At 49.9% G+C, this 15,980-nt stretch overlaps 1 long non-coding RNA gene and 1 pseudogene across 1 annotated transcript; both read right to left on the minus strand.

The window, feature by feature from the left end:
• Positions 1–10,490: 10,490 nt before the first annotated feature.
• LOC124651742 lies at positions 10,491–11,440 on the minus strand. The gene is made up of 3 exons (XR_006987495.1): positions 11,217–11,440; positions 10,897–11,059; positions 10,491–10,785 (listed from the first exon to the last, which is right to left on the minus strand). It is a non-coding gene; the product is annotated as an uncharacterized LOC124651742 (long non-coding RNA).
• Positions 11,441–13,270: 1,830 nt separating this feature from the next.
• On the minus strand, positions 13,271–15,730 carry LOC124656802 (annotated as a pseudogene).
• Positions 15,731–15,980: the final 250 nt, after the last annotated feature.

The following is a 15,980-nucleotide window of genomic DNA, read 5'->3' on the forward strand; positions in this document are numbered from 1 at the left end:
TTGGCCGTATCGAGCTCCATGCATATGAGTTCTTGATGCTCCCATTATGTATTACATGTCTAATTTCCATCTAGATTTTGCCTCCAGAAACAAGAAAGGACTGTTCCGACACGGCCTTTTTTGTTGTGTTGTAATGTGACCACACATGATTTTTTTTTGCAAAAACTCATACCACACGTGATATTCGTTACGAAATGTGCGGATGGTTATAAAATGGATTTATCTACGTAAAATGTTTTATGTTAGACACTTGCATTGACCATCCTCGGGGAGTTGTAGAGACACTCCGTGAGAGCATCTCCAGCCGCGTCCCCCAAACCGCGCCGGATTGAGCGTTTGGGGGACGTGTTTCGTTCGTGCCGCGTTTGGGGGACGTCGCTCCCCAGTCGCGTCCCCCAAACAAAATTTCGCAAATTTTAAACTTAACTAGATTTGATTAGATTCGTCCAAACTTACATAGATTCGAACGAAATTTGACTAACTTTAAACTAAACCTAATCTAGAACCACTTGCGGCGGCCGGAGGCGTCGTAGTACTGCTGGAAGTTGTACATGTCGTCGGTGACGACCTCCTGCTTGACGCGCTCGTCGACGGGCTCGTCGACGGGCTCGTCCTTCACCAAGCCGCTTGGTCCTGCCTCGCCGTCGTCGGTGAGGTCCACCGCCGGCTTGCCGGAGTCGCGGATGGACATGGCGATCGCCGCGTCCAGGTCGCCTCTCCGAGCGTCCTTGTCGTCCATGGACGCCAAGAACGCCGCCCGCAGCCCCGGGCAGTCCTCGGGGTCGTCGCTGCCGGCGATGAGCCGCTGCTGCCGCTCGTACTCCGCCGGCCAGCGCCGCCGCGACGCTTCCTCCGGCTCCTCCTTCACCTCCGGCTTCGGGATGAGGAGGGCGCCGCCGCGCCTCCCTTGCTGCCGCCGGCTGCCGCTGCCGCCACGCCTCGTGTTGACGGGAGTCGCCGGCTCCTCCTTCACCTCCCGTTTGGGAACGGTGTACGTCGCCGACCGGTAAGACGAGGACGGCGTCGATCGCGCCGGTCCCGAGGAAGAAGAGTGCGAGGAGGACGGGTACGTCGTCCTCCTCGGCTGCCATTGAGGAGACGGCGGCGGCGACGACGGCATCTCCAGCCTTGGAGCGCCGTTGCGGATGCCGCGGATGACGTTGTCGAGGGTGCGCCCCGGAACGCCCCAGAACAGGGCGCGGCCGTCCTTGTTCCAGCTATTGGGGCCGCCGACGAGGTTGTCGGTGTTGCGCATCTCGATGTCGTACTTCGCCTTGAAGTACGACATCAAGATGCGCACTCTTCTTCCACCCTTACTGCCGCCGGCTGCCGCTGCCGCCACGCCTCGTGTTGACGGGCGTCGCCGGCTCCTCCTTCACCTCCCGTTTGGGAACGGTGTACGTCGCCGACCGGTAAGACGAGGACGGCGTCGATCGCGCCGGTCCCGAGGAAGAAGAGTGCGAGGAGGACGGGTACGTCGTCCTCCTCGGCTGCCATTGAGGAGACGGCGGCGGCGACGACGGCATCTCCAGCCTTGGAGCGCCGTTGCGGATGCCGCGGATGACGTTGTCGAGGGTGCGCCCCGGAACGCCCCAGAACAGGGCGCGGCCGTCCTTGTTCCAGCTATTGGGGCCGCCGACGAGGTTGTCGGTGCTGCGCATCTCGATGTCGTACTTCGCATTGAAGTACGTCGTCCACCGAGCGTCGTTGTTGTCGACCGCCCACGTCGGATCCAACCGCTCCTGGGCGGTGAGTTGAGCCCGACGGGCCTTGACGGCGTCCCACCATTGCTCCGTGCGCGTGCTCGGCGGCGGCGGAACGCCAATGCCGTTCACGGCCATCTTCCGGCCGCCGGCTGCTTGGCAGCCGCATGTCCGGCGGGACTGGATACCGGGCGTGGTACAGCGCCCACGCCTCCGCCACGGTGAGGCTGCCGCGGCCGAAGCCGTTCGCCGCGGCGATCTTGCGGGAGGACGAGCTCGACATTTTTTGAGCGGCGAGGAGAAGATCGCGGGAGGGAGGCGGCGGCGACGAGAAGGATTATGAGCGGCGAGAACTGCAGGGCGTCTTAAAACAGCGGCGGCAGCGGGTGGTTGCACACAATAACTCCGGCGCGGACGGCCACGCGGCCATGCACGACGAGACGCGTCCCTGCGTCGCCTGGGAAAACAGGGACGCCATTAACGTCGCTTGACCAAAGGTAGGCGACGGGGTTTTAGCCTTCTGTGCCGCTGACGTGTCGGCCCTGTGTCGGTTCGCCTCGCTTTTCGTTGTGTCCGGCGTCCCCGGTGCGTCCCCTGTGGGACGGGGACGGGCTCGGGGCGCCGGACACCGTATCGGGCCGCGCCGGACAAAAAAGGGCTTTGGGGGACGCGGCTGGAACGCATTTTCTGTCCGGCGCGCCCCAAATCCCTTTGGGGGACGCTTTGGGGGACGCGGCTGGAGATGCTCTGAGGCCTTTGCCAACACATATATCCTCAAATGACCTAGGGATCAAGGGACAAAGCACCGGGAGTATCAAGTAAGTAAACAAATCAAGATAGAGGAAGGGGGAAGCTAAGCACCCAAAATATGATCCGCGGGATGGCGAATACAAGGACTCTCTAGGGTTCGCCAACCAGATGACCTTAATGGAGATTTCGTCCCGACGTGCCACTCTGCGAGGCGCCGTTGAAGCGGGAAGCCAGTGACCACCATAGTCAATGTCACTCGTGTTGTCCATCCTCGAGGTTGTTGCCTCCGCAAGAAGAAGTTGCTCCACCAAGCCTTCACCGACACACCCTAGCTGCAACCGAGGCCTCAGGCACCCCTGGCCTAGTCCTCTACCTCGATACTCCTATGAATTCTCTCTCCCCACTTGTTCCTACACGCATGTTCATAGCTCGTTTGATTGGGGACATGCACTTGATTTATGTTTAGATCTAAACTAAAAGTCCTGGTGATATCGTGGAGCGCGGAGGTGCGACAAAGGGGGCATCGTTATTCACGATGTCGAGTTGCCACAAGGGAACTTTGGCGCTGTCATCCAACGGTGAGGTTGCACTTCTCGTCTAGGTGACAAGCCAAGCGCCGACACCATCATATAGTGTCCTTCATTAAGTGTCTAGGAAGCGGCGCCAGTCGGTACGAGATGATGCGAGTGATGACCCGTCCGATGGACTTCCGTCGATGTTTGTCAGCGAGCTAGCTCGATAAACGACGAGATATCATGGACGATGGCCCAACACCAACATGCATGACGAGACGATGTTGAGCTATACTACACCGACAAGGGCGACAAATTACCCACCCGAGAGTCTGCACGCGTCTCCCTCTTCACCAGCGAGCATGGCATTGGCAATGGAATGCATGCCTGCAAATTAACCCATCGTAGATCGATCGTTGTCTTCGATGGCTTGTCATGAAGGAGAGGAGAAAGGGTTCTCGTTGGGAAGAGCTAGGAGGAGATACGTAGGTGTGCATGTACTATGGATGGGCTCATGTAGTCATGTAGTACATGGAATGCTAGCATGGTCTTCCGGTTTGTGCTAGGTCTATTGCACATTAATTAAATTCGGATACACTAGTATCGAAAAGGCATCCCAGAATTCCTGGAGAATAATTAAAACACAACATTCTCGAAACAAGGCAAATCTCAAGAGCGTGTCAAAAGTGAAGATAGATCGATATAGACTCCTCTCGAGCCAGTCAAAAGACAGGAACCACCAACCGCACGCCGTCTGCACACTAAATTTAGGCGGCGGTGAGTAAATTTAGGCACTTGTATCAAGATAGTCTTCCAAAATTTTTGCACCTAACTGGATGATCACTAGTTCAGCATTCGGTGCTTACCAATCTCACCAAAACACTGCAAGCTCAAGTCCTGATTTCCATTTCTTGAAAAAACGTTTGGTTTCTTGTCTTTCACTTTTGGAAGAACTTGTGCTAGGTTTCTCAGACTCTTATCTGGAGAAATAACAGAGAATATAGAACAAAGTGAGTGACAACCCTGATCTGGTGTGCTGGTGTGATGAACTGTAGCTTTCAACTAGTAGTCATCAAATATGCGCTTACTTGCATGTGCCATGATTCACATGGGGCATAAGGAATAGCCTAACAGTTTTCTGTTGAAGACCACTCCTGAATGGACTTTTGGTCTTATATTTCTCAGGCCAAAACCAGAGCACCAAGTGCCATGTTATTGGCCAACCACTTGTTCCATGCTGACTGCAGCAGGTGCCATTAAGGTCAATTCTGAACTTAAAAAGATAACCTTCTTTTCTCCCTCTGCTTTTCTTGCCATGATTTCTTAGCAAGTGAGCCTTCCTGTTCTTAGTAGGGCACTCAACACCTGTGCAGGAGCAAGAGTTGGAGATGAGTTTGAGTTGCCATGTACAGGAAGTGATCTGGCTTTAATTTGTGAGGCTGTCTGATGCATGATATGATCAAATAGGGTTTGGACACGGCGAGATGTGTGACAATTAGCTCATTAATTAAACCTATCTTAGCACTATATCGTAGAATTTTCTTCTTTCAGTTGCCGTCAAAGACTTGTCTCCCTCACCTTTATTTTAACCTGTCGAACTATGGGTTGGTCAGAATGTGATGCTCACCAATCTCAAGAGGACACTGCAAGCACAAGAAATGATTCCTTTTCATCTTCTTTTAAAAAACTATTGTTTATATATGTCATTAGCTTTTGGTAAAACTTTTCGCTTGTGCCTAGAAAGAGTTCTCAGACTTTATCTGAAGAAAACAGAATTGCACTACAAAGTGAGTCACAACCCTGATGTGTAGGTGGTGATGAAATGCAAATTCAACTAGTATTCTTCACATGCCATAAGAGTCAAGAGATAGTCTAATAGTATTCTGCTGCTGCTCATGAACGCTCCTTAATTGACCTATTAATATTATATTTCTAAGGCTAACTTCATGAGTACCAAATGTCATGTTCCTGGCCAACCACTTGTTTGTTGCCAATTGTAGCAGCAGGTGATACTCTAGACAATTCTTTTTGGAAACACTCAAGATAACATGCAGACACATATACACATATTATAAGCGCACTTAGGGCATGTACAATGGTAGGGAAGGCACATATTCTCTTAGTAATCCACGTCATCTAGAGAAGACGATAAATATAAGGTGTGCAACGTATTATCTCTTATTGTCATCTCTTGCAATAAATGAGAATTAGTTATTTTTAGTAGGAAATTGTGTGTCGAAGGAAAGACAAGTAGTACAATGAAGAAAATAGTCTTCTCTTATTTCATAAGAGATCATCTCTTAGCTAAGGGAAGGCAACCTTCTCTTTCTTATTTCTCTCTCCTCCAACTTAGCAAAAATCTGACGCGGCAACCATAAGAGAAGGCTGACATCACCCCATTGTACATGCCCTTATATACTAAATGATAGAGTTTTGGAGATGAAGATTTGTGAAGTCACGATAGACACTTTCATTTTGAAATGGGGCAAAAACCAGACACTTCAGTGTTTACAGGCACAACATCTACCGTGAAAAGAGTAATAATCCATCTCGGTGGGACAGGCATGGTGGCAAACCTAGGGTCTGATTCTTGGTGAGAAATTGTATCATGTTTTTTTTATAATTGGTGTCTTATTTTTCCGAAATGGAGTATGCGTCCCCCGACCTCTGCATATGAAAAGATGCATACGGTCTTCTTTATTAATTTATTTAACAAAACATAGATGGAGAGCATACATCAAAACTCGAAGCCTCCACACAATACCTACAAACCCGACAACGGGTGAAGATCATGTCAACAGGGCCTTATGCTCTAGAAACAGCGAAATCCTCCACCTGCTGGCAACCAGGAAATGTCAACTACACCAAGACGCCCTTCCAAGCGAAGCGAGAGCGCCCAGCCGGCAGCCGGTTTAGCAAACTGTTAGCGAGCACCTCATGTACACACAATAAAAATCCGTCAATCGGTGTCTTATGGTGTGGCAATAATCTTTTTTGGGGTGCTTTGTTCGGCTCCCAGTCAGCCAAGGCAGGCTTTCAGGCGGTATTTTTCTTTTTTTGAACAAAAGGCCTTGTTGTTGTTGGTGTCGCTCAAGTAGCATGTTGACTAAGAAGGCATCAAAATGCAGCCAAGTAGGTGCCATACTTTTTTCTTAAACATAGTAAGCGCGAGACACACCGAGGGACCGAGACAGCAGATTTGTCGCCAAAGGTGCTTCGCTGTTGACGGCATGGGGGCTGAAAGATCTTGACTTCCATCAAGCTGGAACTAACAGAATATGTGCAGTCATCTAATGTTTTAAAGGAGTGGCTCGGTTGTTCCGTGGCCATCAGTTTTGCTGCCGTGCTAAGCCGCCGGCCGCGTATTTGAACTCCGTGCAGGTCATGTTCTAAAGTTGCAGGAATAATCGGTAGGGTGCAAGACAAATTTAGAAGGTATTACTCAGAAAAGAACATGGAATACAAAATCAGATCTGGTTGCCAAGATTTTAGGCTAAATTAAGGGTAAATTTAGTGGGATTTGTGCTTCAATAAATGATCTTCTAATTAAAAGTCCACATTGCCTTTTTAAATGAATGGCTGGATTTTATTTCATACTACTCACCTCGTGTGGGTAGTAAAAGGTACCGGAAAACATGCCTAAAAATACCCCAAATAAAAAGAAAAGGAAGCCTCAAAAATATGCTATTGTATTACTAATTGTATACTATTGTAGTACTATTTTTCTACTAATGTAGCACGATCTATGAACTAATGTAGCATCTGTAAAGTCCAAAATGCAAAAAAAAAAAAAAAAAAACATAGACAGTGACCCAAAAAAATTCCAGAATTCATTATTAAATTAAAAAATGATGTACTAACAGAGCATTCATTTTTTTCAAGATAGTAACAAACTCACGGCTGATTTTCTTTAGCTGCCCTCTTGAATTTTCGACCGTGTATGATAAAATTGTCATATGTATGGACTGTATCTTGAGATGCCTGAGCCTTCTTCATCTATCGAGGTGCGAGCTCATCATTTGCTGCCCTCTTTGCTCTACTCCTCTTCTCAATTGTTTCTAACTCGATAGTAGCATCTTTTTCATTAGTCTCCTTGCTGACATCTGTAGGAAAGAAATAATGCAGATGAAACACATGATAATAATGAAAGTAGCATCCCATATATACTGATGTAGCTTCTCATCATACAAAAATCAAAAGAGAAAAATGCAGAAAATAACCTAAAATGTGGTACCGAAGCACATCAATATTATATTTTAAGTAGCAACAATAGAATAAAGGTATTATAAACAAACCTACAAGCAGTAATGCAGCAACAAAACGAAAAATGTGGGAACAACCGGCACTGCATGCTCGCCCACTTCAGTCCCTTCTCCAAGACTATAACAGATGTCTAGGCCTCACTCACCGTACATAATAAAAATAGGTAAACAACATAATTAGATGCATTAATTTGGAAAGATATAAAAGAAAAATAAAATACTGCAGCATCAGTAGCTACATGCGCATCTGATTTGTGACTAGGGTTGTCCGGGATTTTGTTAAACTCAAAATATTCTTCGGTCCCTGGAGGAATAGATCCATTGGAGGAGCGTCAGGAGCGTTATTCCATTGTTCGTCGGATATACCACTCGGTGTCCTGGATGCAAACGGCGATCTAACATGGCTGTCAACAAAATGCTGCTCACCAATGTCGCCCCATGTGCATGAAGAATCGATGAATGCTATAGGATGTGGCACGTCCAGGATGCTACTCCGTGAGTGCACCTCGGTATCTTCTGCTCTATCCACATGTTCCTCGGCCTCTTCTTCTTTAGCGTCATGAATGCTCTCCTCCTTTGCTTCATCCATGTCAACCTATCCTTCTTTTGCAGACCCTGCTCCTCATATCCTATGACAGGATTTCTGTTTTGCTCAACATTTGCATCAGTTGGGAACACAACACTTGGACCATATCCTTCCCAGATTGCATCATCTACGACAATGAAAAAAGCAGACATGCACTGGGAATACATGTGTTTGAAGCCAATGACAAGGTTCAATCAGTGAGTTGAGCAGCGGAAAACAAGTTCATGGTAAGACAGGGAACATGAGAAACATCAGGAACGGAAAAGGAGGGAGTAGAAAGAATGTCACGACTAGCAACAAGAAGAGAAGTACCATCGGCAGTAAGAACATGAATAGGAAAAGGGAGAGGTCGAAGAGAAGAAAGAGAAGAAGAATCATGCGACATGTGGAAAGAAGCTCCAGAATCCAGAACCCACGAGGATGTACCAGCCACAGAGGCAGCGGTACCCGTCGAAGCAGAGCCAGAGGAGGCAAGGAGGCGCTGAAGCCTCGCAATATTCTGCTCAGTGAAGTCGGTGGTGACGGGCGCTGAAGGTGGAGCACGAGGAACTCCTCGCTGCTTCTGATAGCAGTCAGACTCAAGGTGACCAGGCCTCCGACAGTGACTGCAGAACCGAGGAGGACGAGGGCGACCTCCACCACGAGAAGGGCGAGCTCCTCCAGTAGCAGCAGGCGTTGGTGTGGGTAGAAGCAGCGGTGCAACCGGAAACCGAGCAGCAAGAACAGAAGGTGTCCCAAGTAGACCAGCACCACGCAGACGAGTCTCCTCAGCACGGAGCTCAGTCAACACCTCTGAGATAGGAACACGGCCCCGAGCAAACAACTGGGCACGATGGGGCTCAAACTCTGGACGAAGTCTAGACTGAAACTCATGGATCCTCTGAAAATCCATATCTGAACGTACTCTCCGGCAACACCAGACAGCACTGCGAAGGGAGTCAAGCTGGCGCCAGATCGCCGCACTCTGGGTGTAGAACTCATCAACAGTAGAGTCACCCTGCTGAAGTTCATGCTCCTGACGCAACAGAGATAAATATAGAGAATCCCCAGAAGGCTGATAGCGCTGACGAAGGTGAGACCACATCTCAGCAACAGTAGCAAGGCCCATAAACTCTGAAGCAAATTGTGGCTGAACACTCTGAGAAAGAACAGCAACAGCCCTGGCATCCTCATCACACCACTGAGTAAAAGCTGCCAGACTATCCCGATAGGAACCAAAAACCTCTGAGTAAGCAAGTACATGCTTCTCGTATGCCTCATCAGCAGCAAGCTCGGCAGCTGGCTGCCTCCTGAGCAGCCTGAGGAGCATCATCAGCAAGGGCCTGTGGCACTGGCGGTGGTGTAGGAGGATGCGGCGGACAAGGAACCTCGCCGGTAAGAACACCCCACAGCCGAAGACCACGCATGTGAATGCGCATAAAGGCAGCAAACTCCCCATAGTTGGTACCATCAAAGATCACTGGGCACCGAGGAATACTGACATAGCCAGATGCGGAGAAGGCAATTTTTTTCGAACCAGATCTAGATCTGGCCAAGACACCCGGGGCCTGCTGCAGCCCGAGCAGCCGGAGGAGGGCCGGCTGCAGCAAGATCGGCCGAGGGCGGGGCTAGCCGGGGCGGAGCCGGCCAGATTAGGGCTGGCCGGTGCGAGCTGCTGCACGGGCAGGAGCAGCTGGAGCCCAACCGGGGCTCGCTCGGGGCGGAGGCTGCCGAGGGCGGGCCGGCACGGACAGGGCCGGCCAGAGGAGAGGTCGACCAGGGGAGGGCCGGCCGGAGGCGGGGCCAGACGGGACGGGCCGGAGCGGTCACGGCCAGAGACGAAGCTGGCTGTGCAAGACGCAGAAGTGGGGAAGAAGCAAGCCAAGATAGGAGCAGGCCAGAGAGCTCGCCGGAGAGATCGACGGCGGCAACACGGAGTTGCTACGTGCAAGAGGAGTTGAACCTAAGCTTCTGATACCATGTTGTGAATGGGCAACTGGTATTCCCAGTAGGGGGGCCAAAGGCAGGGAAGCCCCTCATACACAGTAAAGGAGTCTATACATCACTAACACTTGATAGTTGCACCAACATCAGCAACAAAATAGCCTTATACTTCTCATGCATGTGCTTGTAACGAGCTGGGACCTATCTGCTATCGTTAACAAGAAACATGAGAAAACCAAAAAAAATATGCATATGCAAGGAAGCATTGAATACAAAGTATTGAAAAAATTGAGCATGCCTAATATAGAAATACGTAAGTGCTAATAAAGCAACAATTAGTTAAAATTAATATGCACAACACAAGAAAATACATGGTTAAAAATAGTAGGAGTAAACAATAATAGGTAATGCAGCAAACCTACAACAATAAGGCGGTAAGCCGCAACAGTAAAGCAATAATTACATGAAAATGTAAGAATGCAAGAATAAAATGAAGGAGCTCCTAGTACTAACTAATGCACCTTAAAATGTAAGCTACTGGCACAATTTTAAATCACTATTGAATTAAAATTAAAATTAAAATGCCAAATCGAAAAACACATGGTCAAAACAGTAGGAGCAAACAATAATAGGTAATACAACAAACCTACTCCCTCCGTTCCTTTTTAATTGACTCGAATTTAGTACAAACTTGTACTAAATCCAAGTCAATTAAAAAAGAACGGAGGGAGTACAACAGTAAGGATGCAAAAGTTCAACAGTAAAGCAGCAATTGCATAAAAGGTAATAACACGAGAATAGAATGAAGGAGCAATTAGTACTAACTAATGAAGCTTAAAGTGTAAGCTATTGACACAATTTTAAATCAATATTGCAGCACTCGAGAATATAAAAAGAAGGGAAACCAAACAATGAGGTTAGATCCAGTTCCTGGCTACTAGGAAATCCTGGCACAAGTCATTCATTCAGTGATGCAGACTAGTTGATTTTCATCCTCTTCAACGGGTTCACGTACATGTACATATAAATGTCTTGGACAAAAGGAGAAACTGCACACATGGTATAGCAAAAGCAATTGAACATGTAAGACCTCATGCTAAGCATAGGACACAACAACAAAAAAGGCAAGAACCAAAGTGTAAGGGTGGTTATTAACTTACAGGTCGCCTCACGAAGATAGTCGTATTGCACAAATTTTTCTTGTCAATGACAATAGCAACTACAAAGTCGAAGTCTTTGCTCTTTATAGGACAAAGCTCTTCGAAGCGAGTAGTCTATGACATAATCATTAGGTGGGAACTCCAAATGATCCATGTAAATGATCTAAAAAAACAACCAAACAGTAAGCACATTGAAACACAAATAAAAGCTAAATACACTTAGACATACTGAAACAAATATGAGGACGTGAAGATGAACATACACCAAGGAAAGGCAAAGGCCCACTTATCCAAAAAAAAAAAATCAACTCTCACCACACCTTGTGACCGCGGCTTCACATTCTTATACTGAATTTTCCAAACTTGATCCATACATTCATCCAAGATATGTTGATCCCGAGCTAGCTGAACTAATGAAGTAGGTAGTCTATACACAACATATTGCCACTGACAGGGTTAAGGACTTTTGCCAACACAAGAAGGTCCTAGCTCCTAACAATAGTGTCCTCGTCAGTATCTTCGCAAGCAAGCATCACCTTCTCAACCTTTCTTATAGGCCGCCTTGGGTTACCCCGCTTGTAGACATCACGCAGCTCACAAGCATCACCTGATGATATATCGAACACCTTCCTGACCATATCAGCAGTGAACACAATCCTTTTGTCATGGTAAGTGAACTCCTGCAGCTCATGGCTCGTGTACGTCACAATAATTTCAAGAAGCAGATTTGGCATTCAGAATGAAGAAACGATCAACATAATTTTAAATGCAATCACTGCTCGCTTAGGCCGCAGAAGTGCATCAGCAAACGCACGCATATGCTTGGCTGAGGAGCTGATCCTTCAAGTTGTACACAGGTTCCTCCGTTTTAAAGCTCTGCTCAGTAAACAAATAAACATATAAGAAAGCACATTCTATGGGAAAAGCTGCATATATAGCAGCAACCAAAAAGCAACAATAGAAAAACATTTTGCTACAAAATAAAAACACAAAAATATTACTATGTAGCTGCTTGCTTAGGCGCAGGAGTGCATCAGCAAACACACGCATACTCTTGGCTGAGAGCCGATCCTTCAAGTTATACACAGGTTCCTCCATTTGAGTGGACTGTAATATGAAGTTGAGCTTTGCGGACGAGTCTGATTAGAGACTGATTTTCCTTTAATTCTGTTTCGATGTTGTAGCAAAACTCTATGTTTCGTTAATGAAGCGGGGGCAGGTCCCTTTTCATCAAAAAGCTGAGTATCAACGGACAACAAGTAAACATAGATTATACACAGTAGCAAACTGAAACTTTTGCACACAATGTAACCTCGGTATAAATTGATATGAAAAGATGTGACAGCAACTATATTTATTCAAATCAGAAGAGAACTATAACATCGTGAAATCCAGATGTACTGACGTTTAACCCACAGGTGAGAAACCACTCTTTATCATCTATCGGTGAACGAGCAACTCTCTCACTCTGAAACCCATGCATTTCCAGCTGCAAGCGCGCATTGCCTGAAGAGCAATCCATGGCAGGCTAGCAGCAACACACACTCAGCGCTGTTAGTGGCCGTACTGGCGATACCAGCAGCACCTGCCGGGGTTATCGACATTGCCTCGGCTGTTGTGGATTACACTTGCAGTGCGAGAAAAGTGCAACTGGAAACAAATTGCTGACTGAGACATAAAAAAATTCTCAATCAACAGGCAAATCCGTAAATTGATATGAACATCTGCGACAGCAACTAGATTTACTCAGATAAGAAGAGCACTATAACATCTTAAATTCATGTAAAATTCATGTTTAAAGCACAATGAACAACCACTCTATATCTTCTTACGGTGAACCGAGCAACTCTCACGCATGAACAAATGTGGCAGCAACTAAATTTATTCAAATAACAAGAGAAGTATAACAACTTGAAAATCGTGATGTGCTGATGTTAAACCCACGATGAACAACCTGTAGATTCTTTCGAGTGAACCGAGCAACTCTCCCGCTCTAAAACCCAGGCATTTCCAGCCCCTTGCCTGAAGAGCAATTCATGAACAGCCAGCAGCTAACTCATAGTACTCAGCGCCATCAGTGGCCGTACTGGCAATACCAGCATCACCAGAAAGATAAAGTGCAATAGAAATATTAGCGCACGCGGCAAAACTGAGTATCAACAAACAACAAGTAAACATAGATTATACACAGCAGCAAACTGAAACTTTTGAACACAATGTAACCTCAGTACAAATTGATATAAAAATGTGACAGCAACTATATTTATTCAAATCAGAAGAGTACTATAACATCGTGAATTTGTGCCACTCATGTTTAAAGCACAATGAACAACTACTCTGTATCTTCTTACAGTGAACCAGCAACTCTCACGTATGAACAAATGTGGCAGCAACTAAATTTATTCAAATAAGAAGAGCACTATAACATCTTGAATTCGTGATGTACCGATGTTTAACTTACAGTGAGCAACCAGTCTGTATCTTGTTTCAGTGAACCAATAACTCTCCCAATCTGAAACCCAGGCACATTTCCAGCTGCAACGAGTGGCGTCTTGCCTCGAGAGCAATCCATGAACAGCCAGCAGCTAACTCATAATACCCAGCGCCGTCAGTGGCCGTACTGTCGATACCAGCAGCACCTGCCGGAGGTGTCACCACGGCTATGCAGCCACCACAGAAGGTTAGTCAGCGTGTTACCGTCGTCGTGGGATGAGAGCGCCCTGGTCTTGGCCAATGCTGACTCCTTGTCAAAGATCCCCTCCAGCGCGTACACGAATCCCTTCCACCCTTCTCCGACGCCGTCCCTGGCCAACGCCGGCGTGGTCCAGGTCACGAGGTCCTTGACGAACCCGGTGTCCGGGAAGAGGGCCTCGCTGATGGGCAGGAGCGGGAGGAGCTGGATCCCCAGCCTGCACTCCTTCCACTCGGGCGGCGCGAACCGAGCCCGCTGTCCCTCTTGTTGGCCCAGAGCACGCCGACGACGCGGTTGTTGCCGCTGAAGTCGTCCTCGTAGATCCCTTCCCCCTCCCGGACATGCCACCACGTCTGCGCCGCCAGCATCTCGAACGCGGTGAGCGTGGCACCAACAGACACAAGATGCGCGTCCCCGTAGCTCAGTCCTAGGAGCGCGGCGGAGTAGTAGCCGTTCACAGCCTCGCTGGTGCTCTCCTGGTTGCGCCCGTCGCCGAACTCGGTGAGCCCTCCGGCCCAGGAATGCAGCTTCCATAGATCGAATGTCCGCAGCCGGGTGTAGCTGGCGCCGCACTTGCGCGAGAGCGTCATGAAGTCGGCGACCATGGAGTAGGCCTGGGACATGTACTTCCTCCCCCAGGACGGGTCGATCTTGGCGAGCACGGCGATGGCGTAGAGGAAGTAGCCCAGATGGTAGTGGTGGTCGTTGTATATGCCGAAGCCGAAGTCGGCGCCGGAGTCCTGCAGCCCCTGCTTGGTGACCAGGCCGCCCCATTTGGAGTCGTACAGGAAGCCGTTCCCCTGGAAGGTGCCGTCCAGCCACGGCGTGATGTTGGCCTTCAAGAACTTGTGCACCGCCGGGATGACGTCGGGGCACCCGACCTCCTCGGCGATCAGCGCCAGCCTTGCCGCCCTGGCGATCGCCTTGCCGTAGAAGTAGGAGGAGGTGGTGGTGATGGGGCTGGTGGCGAGGCTGTCCACGTCCTTGCGCAGCGCGGCCACGACCTCGCCGACCCCGTCGTCGCTGACGCCGCGGGTGGAGTGCCATGTCGTGGACAGCGGGGCGGTCTTGAGAGCCCACGAGTCGCCGATGACGCCGACCAGGTCGCCGTCGATGCTGCGGTACTTGAACCCGTCGAGCACCTTGACGCGAGCGAGTCCTCGGGAGAGCAGGGCGGAGGTGGAGCGGGTGCGCGAGCATGAGCAGATCCCCCGCGCCCGCTTGCGCCACGCGTAGTCGATGCGAAGGGGCGGTTGAGCGCGGCGTCCCCCGCCGTCGGGTAGCGAGGGCTGTACGGTCGAGGACGGCCTCCATGGCGGCGTCGGGGAGGTAGGCGATCCGGATGACGCCGGCGAAGGCGGGGGCCATGAGCTGCGTGACGCTGGCTTGGGAGAGCTGGATGGGCGCGGAGGCGTAGAGGAGGAAGGTCTGGCCGCTGTTCATCCGGAGGCGCCACTTGGTCCGCGCGTCGTCGCAGGGGGCGGCCTCGAGGAAGGCGTGGACGGAGGCGACGGAGATGTCGACGGGGCCCGCGGCGTCGGCGGTGGCGACGGTGACGAAGGGGCAGCCGCGCACGAGGAAGGCGCGGAGGGAGGGGGAGAAGTCGAGGGTGACGGAGAGGTCGTCGAAGGCGACGACTTTGTGCGGCTGGGAAGCGGCGGAGGCGTCGGAGGGGGAGGAGACGGTGAGGTCGGCGGCGAAGGTCTGGATGTCGAAGGTCGGGGAGTGGTTCCGCGTCGGGTAGCAGACGGTGAGGCCGGCGGCGGCGGAGCGGACGGAGTAGGGGTGGATGTACTCGGGCTGGTCGCCGTTCTTGAGCGTGAAGTTCTGGAAGAAGCAGTTGGTGGGGAGCGGCGCGGAGAGGAGCCCCGGCGCGAAGAAGCGGGCCGGGTCCGGGAGCACCGTGGACGCCGCCTGCGGGAAGACGTGGCCCGCTGGGGACGGCGGCGCGGGGCGTCCTCCGTGGCCCATGGCGAGCTGCGGCGGGGGAGGGATCGGGTAGGAGGAATGCGGCGGCGGCGGAGGTGCCGGCGGGGGCGGCGGCGGAGCGAAGTCGGGCCTGGGCTTGGCGAGATTGAATGGGGGTTTGGGGGAGACGAGGCGGGAGAAGGTGTGGCCCAGCTTCTTCTTCCATTTCCTCATCGTGCGTGTCCTCCTTAAATGCAGGCCTAGATCGGTTCCTTCCTCTCTTTTTCTGCAGGCATTTCGGAATTCAATTTGAAAATTAGTTCAGTTGTATGCATAAAATACAGTAAAAACTGTTTTGGGAAATTTCTCCAAGGAGACTTTTTTATTGGAATACATGTTTTTTTTTTTTCCAAACGATCCAATGGATCGAATTTTCATTATCAAAGGAGATAACGAAAATACAACAGAGTTCACGAAAACAACA

This window comes from Lolium rigidum, chromosome 5 (assembly GCF_022539505.1).
Source record: "Lolium rigidum isolate FL_2022 chromosome 5, APGP_CSIRO_Lrig_0.1, whole genome shotgun sequence".
NCBI classification, from domain to species: Eukaryota; Viridiplantae; Streptophyta; class Magnoliopsida; order Poales; family Poaceae; genus Lolium; species Lolium rigidum.